We start from the raw sequence: 7,561 nt of genomic DNA, 5'->3' as shown, positions 1-7,561 counted from the left end.
ATATTTCAGGATGAAGGAAACTAAGATGACAGGAGTGGAGTTCCAAGAACAAGGGTGCACAGAGGAGTTGAAAAATCCACCAAGTACTGTAAATACCTTTAACAACGTAGATATATACTGATAATCACAAGGACAATCACCAATACAGAGAATTTTTATTGCTAAAAGCCCTGATATGCTTCATGAATTTGTGTGTCATCCTTGCGCAGGAGCCATGCTAATCTTCTCTGTATCGTTCCAATTTTAGTATATGTGCTGCTGAAGCGAGCATGAGATAATTATTTTAAAGGTTGGAGAGAATGAAGTAGGGTTGGGTGTGGCATCTCAGAGGGTAGAAAGCTGCAAGAAGATTTTAACCATGCGCACTGGGGAGCCATCAAAGGAGCCTAGGCTCTTCTAGGCCTGGGCCTGCATCAGTGCCCCTGTGGGCTCAGTTCCTGGCTGGCAGCAGGGGTGTTGCCTCTGTGTGAATATGGGGTGGATTGTGGTGGTAGGTGATGGGCCCCCAGAGCATCCTCCCCACAGTTATACTTCTTGCCATCAGAAATCTGAGTGGTGCATTTTCATGACCTCCACAACATAAATGGACTTGACTTACGAAAGACAGTGCTTGGCACATTGTTGCCTTTTTTGTATGGTAATAATATATACTTTATGAAGGAGACACACCTAATACATAGGATATGAAAAAGTTAACTGTAAAAGAATAAGAAAGATATGTCAGAGATTCTGGGCAAACTAAAAGGCTGGAATCTTCAACACAGAAAAACCATATGAGGGTTAAATAGGGTAAGTTCCTAATGAAAGACTTCATTTTCCAGAAAACCATAAAAATTACAAGCTGGCATGTACCTAAGAAAGTAAAAATGATAAATGATAAGGAGAAAGTTGTCAAATTCACTGTTACACTGAGAAATTTACACATGTCTGTCAAAAAGAAAAGTATTACCTAAAACATAGGAGATTTCACCAACTCAATACATTTGGTCTAATGGGCTTGTAAGAATCCTCTATCCAGTCACATATTAAAACAAGTCTCAATAAAATTCAAAGAAATAATATCAGAAAGATCATGTTCTCAGGTCACAGTGCAATTAGTTTTGACATCAATGACAAAAATAATTTTTGAAAAAGCACATACAGTTAAAAATTTTAAATCACACCTGTTAATAATTATGGACCAAAACAAATCAAAATTAAAATATTCTTAAAATCAGATGGCAATACAATAAAATATGTGAAAATTAAGGATGTACAGTGAGACACCAAGAGGAAAATTTGTGGCCCAAAAGGGTTATTTACAGAAAAGAAAGAGTGAAAATACATGAGCTAATAATTGACCTAAAACTATAGAAAAAGAGTAAGATGGCTAAACCCAAGAAAATAAAGTGGAGGAGATTTTATAAGTGAAAAATATGTGAAAAATGAAGCAAAAGATAGTAATAACATCAAAAGCAAAGTGAAACTACTGATTTAGGTAGTGGTCTAATGAAATTGACTGTAAAGTACAACAGTGCTTCTTTTTTTAAAAATTATAATCTCCCCTAGGAGCTTTTCTAAACACTGTTTTCCTTATAGCCACTCCATGAAATTTTAATAAAAGATTTACTATCAAAAATTTTAAAAGAAGGTATAACTACAGATAGAGCAGAAATACAAAAGTCAAACATACTCTGAAGAAATGTATACCAATATATGTGAATAAATGGCCAAATTGCTGTGAAAAAACAAATTTATTTTCTCACAGTTCTAGTGGCTGTTGCATTTATGTGCACTTCCAGGACACTTTGGTCTGTCTGTCTGGAGCCCTGGGGAGCTGGGCTGTCGGTTAGGCACCTTGTGGCTCTCACAGAAGGAAGTGGGGTGGGGTCTCAGGTCCGGAGAGATGATCTTGCTTCCATTTTCACTTCCTGTGTTGGGCTGAGAATAAATACTACTTATTCAATGGCAACAGTGGTATGACTGTCCCTATATTTGAAGGGCTCTTTGGTTCCCAAAGCCCTTTCTCTCCATTCCTGTCATCCTTAAAATCATCCCTGCATGGAGAGCAGGGAAGGCCTGTGATATGCAGTCTCCTGAAAGGGGGTGGCTTGTAGAGGCTGGAGGAAGCAGCCCAGAGGCTGGAGAGGCCATAGGATGCAGGCTCAGAGCTGCCTCATGCCAGCATCCCAGGTGGGACTGCCCCTGACTCCCCCTAGTCTCCATGGAGACTGCCGATTGAGGGATGCAAGCCCAGCCCACCAGCTTCTAAGATGAACCAGCAGAGCTGGGAGCCTCCCCTGCCAAGGAAGAAAAGTGTCTCCTCACCATCCCATGGAAGGATTCTCAGTTGCCCTGGGCATCTCTTGCCTCACTGATCCTCAGCACAGCCCAGGAGTCTAGTGATTCTCTCCTTGGGCTTGGGTTGGGGTCTGAATGGTCCTCTTGGGGACTGAGTGCCTACCTGGGTCAGTCTTTGCAGAGAGGGCTAGTGAGTCCAAAGGGTCCTCTCAGCTGCCATGTTATAGTGCCCCTGCCCACACCCCAGTCTCTGCTGTCAGGCCTGCTCAGACACATCTAGGCCTTGGGATGGATAGGGAAGGGCTCGGGGTGCAGGTGGGTCATGTGTAATGACAATTTGCCCACCCATTTAGGCCTTCCAAAGCTTAAGGGACTGGATCTCTGTCCTCATTTTAGGATGATGGAACAGAGGCTGAGGTGCAAGTGTCAATCAAGTGTTATTTAAGTGTTGTTATTCAATGTCAATCAAGCTAGTTTGCTTCCAAATGTTGGACAGTGGGAAGATACTCCCCTATCTCTCTCCCAAGTAAGTGTGAGTTGGGGGTATGAGAAAGGCACCAGAGAAATAGCTTAAGAGGGGAACCAGGACCTCCCCACTCCTGTCCCTCTCTTCCCCCTGCCTCCTTTGGCTTCTTAAATGCTGGCAGGCAGCACTCGCCCCTCCGACCACAGCTATCTCTAGCTGTAGCTCAGGGTGAAGAGTACAGGCCTTGCTCTCAAAGTGGAGAAGAAAGGAGAGGAAGGGGAGCAACTTAAGTCCCTTGTACCCCACTCAGGCTCCAGGACAGGCTGTGCCACAGCACTCTGCTACCCCACCCCCACCCCTCGCCACTGGCATCAGTCTTGTCACTTGCTATTTTGGCTGGCCAGGACTAACTCCTGCTGGATTCTGCAAATGGGAGGAGAAGCTGAGGGTGTCTAAGAAAGCCTTTACACACCCACTTCTAGCCCTGGTCCGTTAGTGAGGAATGCGCTGGAGAGGGCCAGGCAAGACCGGAAACCATGGCAACCACAGCCCCAGGGCCAGGAGCTGCACACACCCAGACAGGGCCAGCTTGAGAAGTGCTTGGAGAGTGAGAACATTCTCCTTCTTGTGGCTGCTCCCTGCTCCTCTTGGGGAAAAGGGAGTAGGAGGCAGCCCCAGCCCTACAGTCAGGCAGACTCTAATCACCAGTCAGGGAGCCTTGGGCCAGTTGCTTCATCTCTCTGTGCCTCAGTGTCCCAATCTGTACAACCCAGGTCTTCATACCCATCACACGAAGTTGCAATGAAGATGAAGGAGAGCTTGTAGGTAGTTTCTCTGTACATCAGATGCATTCATGGAAGATGAGTATAAAATGAACTGTCAGGAAAGCCAAAGTCAAAATCATGCATTCGGAGATCTCTCTGCCCGGCAGGGGCCCCTGACCCAGCCCTGCCTTCCTGACTCAGCTTTCTTCCCATGTGCCCTTTAGGGTGGGGGATATGTGAGTCTAATGTCTCTGCTGGTAGCACTCCTGAGGTTCTCTGGGACCTGTCACCCATGTGATAAGTAGTCTTGCTCATTCATTCTAGGCTGGGGCAAGTCAGGTAGGATCCCAAGGTGGGTGTGCCCAGTGAGAAGATAATGGAGAGTCAGAATCCAGGGGAGCACCCACCCACATGTGTGACAAAGGCGGAGGAAGAGGAGATGGCCTAGGGGAGAGAGAAGAGCTTCAAGATCCATCCACTGCAGACATGGAGCCTGTGCACAATGCTCATTGACCAGCACCTTGGTATCAATCCCTGTGTAATGAAATGGGCAGAAGTAGGATTAAGTGGAGCTTCTATGCAGGTCTGACAGCCTCAACTGACCCTCAATGTTGTCCCAAGTTGGACCAAATGATAGGGCCATCTGTCACTGCATGTCTCTAACTTGGGAAAGGCGGGGCGAGAGGTTCTCAGGATGATAGCTGAAGGGGCATCCTCAAAGGAGCATCTGGATGCAGCATTTTTTTGTGTCCTTCACAGCTTCCACCTGGTCCAGGTGAACAGAAGAATAGAGCTATGCAGGGCTTGCTGTTGATCTGTGCTCCCCTTTTGATGGCCATTCCATGTCTTTTGTTTTCTCCTTCTCAGGGCCCCTCACAACTATTCTTCACGGAGCTAGCCATGGCTTATGTACTTTGTCAAGGGCAGAGTTTACTAAAACTTGCATAAACAATAACATCACATTTATCCCTCCCCAACTCCTGGCAACCTCTATTCTGTTTTCTGTATCTATGAATTTGCCTGTTCTTGACACTTCGTATAAATGGAATCACACAACAGTTGGCCTTTCATGTCTGGCTTCTTTTGTGAGGTCCACCCATGTTGTAGCATGTATCAGAATTTCATTCCTTTTTATGGCTGAATAATATTCCATTGTACATATATGCTACATTTTCTGTTCATGTGTTGATGAGCACTTGGGCTGTTTCCTCTTGGGGGCTGTTGTGCTTGATGCTACTATGGACATTGGAATACACGTATTTGTTTGAGTCCCTGCTTTCACTTCTTTTGGGCATATCCCTAGGAGGGTATTTGCTGCTTCATGTTAAATTTTGTGTTTAACTATTTTAACTATGCCATGCTGTTTTCCACACTGACTGCACCATTCTACATTCCCTCAAGTAATATTGCAACTGTTCCAATTTCTCCACATTTTCTTTAATACTTGTTATTTGACAAGTTTCATTTTATTTTACTTTGGTTTTTGTTTTGGCGTCTCACTGTGGTTTTGATTTGCATTTCCCTGATTATTAGTGATGCAGAGCATCTTTTCATGTTTGTTGCCCAATTGTATGTCTTCTTTGAAAAAATGTCTATTCAGGTCCCTGCCCACTTTTTAATTGGATTTTTGGTTTTTTTGGCATGGAGGCATAGGAGTTATTATAATCTTTGGTAAATTAAAGCTAGCTAATTTAAGTTTGGTTTAATTAAGATAGACTGTCTTTGGAGTTAAAAGCATTAGAATTAAAACTTTTATTCTGGCTAGGTTTATTTAAAAGTCATATACATTTTTTACCTGTTAAATCTTTCAGAAAAAATTGTGAGAGTGGCTGACTTTGGTGTCTAATGAAGCCTTTTTATGAATACTCTAAACACATAAACTAAGTACATGTACTAGGTGGACTTTTTAGCAATACTTATGTCTTAACATATGTGTACCTAAAAACAGTTCAAAAATCTTTTTGGTAACCTGAAACCTTAAAGTTTTGGTATGCTAATGAGTTAAGTAAAATTCTTTGAATATCTAGATCATTTCCAAATAAGACAAAATACTGAAACATTAATTACCAATGTATGGGTTTATTCACTTTGGATTCCTTATTACAGAGAAATTAAAGATAACTTGGGTCTGTTAGTAAACATTTTGTGCTTATTGAAAGATTGTTCTATGAAGAAATGTTTCTAGGAATTATGAAATGTATTCATAAATCTGCCAATCTAAAGAATGCTCGTGTACAGGTCACAGTTGCTTAATTCTAAGTTTTCACTGAAAATTAAGGTTCCTAAGGGTTTTAAATTGTAATTAAGACTACTTGGACTAATAAGGGGAATATGCATGAAAAGTTAGGATGTGTGCTTTAGGTAAAAGAAGGTAGGAGAAGTGGAAATGTGGTTTTGTTAAGAAAAGAGAAAATATCTGCCCTAAGGAGTTTGATAAAGAAGGAAAACAGGAGAAAATCTAAAAGTAGAATGGAAAATTGTAGATTTCTGTGAAAGGAATCTCAGAAAAGGAACTTTACATATGGTCATGATGTCTAAGATTAAACCAAATTTTAGTATAAAGCACACAGATTAGAATCTTGTTTTCTGTTTCTTAAAAGGACAAATTATTGGTCTATTCTTAAAATATTAAGACTGTAAAAGACTTTTCTAATTGTTTTGTCAGGATTGCTTGTGCTTCACATCTTGAGAAAACAAAATCTTAATATTAAAAGAGCTAAGTTTTAGTGACAACTATGTAACCTTGTGTATCTGTCTTTAAAATCTTTTACTGTCACTTTAGTTAAATGAATAAGTGTTGATTTCATGATCTATGATCCTATTTTGTTCAAAACTTTTGATATTTTTGACAACTCCCCCAAATCAAATTTTAGAAGTTCTCCTTACCTCTGAGATTTCCCGGTGGGTCCCTCAAAGATGTCAGAAAATTTTCTTACAAAAAAGAGATATTTAACAAAATTTGGTTTATCTACTTGACATCTTAAATTGTATGGGAAGCACTGTCAAATAAGTGATGCTAAGCCTTAGATTTTATTGGTGTGGAAAAAGGTTATTAAAATATGTTCTAGGAATTATATGGAACTCCTAGAAATCTAATATGCCCTGTTTATTATCACTTATAATTATTGAAATGTTTCATATTACAGAAATAACCAAATTTCCTTGTCAATTGATTATAAACTCTCATCAGATCTTTAATTATTGCCATTTCTAAGTCTTTTGTCATTTATAGACAGTTGCTATTTTACTCCTGAACTAGTGGAAAAACTGGATTCAAGCAAAACAAGATTTAATAACCTGGAACCTAAACAAAGTGAATGAGACGATTTTAATTTTTATGATTTGTTTGAAATGTTTTATTTTTCCAGGCTTAAGGAAGCTTTTTGTTAAGACTTTGTGATTTACAGCAATTTGGCAAATTTTGCCTTTGTATACAGAACTGAAACATTTTTTTTTCTCTCTACCTGATCTCTCCAGAATTTGCAAACTCCCAGTATTTTTATATTTTATGGCAATATATTTATTTACATACACTCAATAAGAGTCTGTTTTCCTTAAAATAGGACACAATTGGAAATGGTTATATTACCAAGGCTTTAACTGGAATGATATTTGAGAGAGATGTGCATAAATTCAGATATGACCAGACAGCTTTCAGGAACTAAGGTTGCTTTAAGGAACCAATAAATCCCCTTGGAAAAACTGGCTTGGTACCTTGCTTACAGGTTCCCAGCAGCCTTACAAGATGAGTAAGGAAGGTCACTTTACAGCAGGCACAAAAACCTCAGAATATCATGGGGACATCAGAGAGAGGAATTCATCCAAATCTACAGGCATTTTCAGGAGAAATCTGATGGCAAGTCCTTGGCTGGCTTTCCTGGCCTCAAGAGGCCTTTAAAAGTTTAATCTGAAATTCCTTATGAAAGCTCCAGCAAAGCATTTAAAAGAGCCTGTGTGATCAACTGCAATTCTTAATGAACTCATGTAAATAATCAGGCCAAGTATTTTGAAGATAAACTCTATTTTACAAACAAACAGGTCTTGGGGATCA

At 40.4% G+C, this 7,561-nt stretch overlaps 1 non-coding gene across 1 annotated transcript; it reads right to left on the bottom strand.

Annotated features, from left to right (window-relative positions):
* Nucleotides 1-164: 164 nt before the first annotated feature.
* On the bottom strand, nucleotides 165-271 carry LOC118968580 (U6 spliceosomal RNA). The gene has a single exon (XR_005056314.1). It is a non-coding gene; the product is annotated as a U6 spliceosomal RNA (small nuclear RNA).
* Nucleotides 272-7,561: the final 7,290 nt, after the last annotated feature.

The sequence above is a fragment of the Manis javanica genome, chromosome 7, assembly GCF_040802235.1.
Source record: "Manis javanica isolate MJ-LG chromosome 7, MJ_LKY, whole genome shotgun sequence".
Classification (NCBI taxonomy): domain Eukaryota; kingdom Metazoa; phylum Chordata; class Mammalia; order Pholidota; family Manidae; genus Manis; species Manis javanica.
The sequence above is the reverse complement of the archived record's forward strand: the minus strand, read 5'-3'. Positions and strand labels throughout refer to the sequence as shown.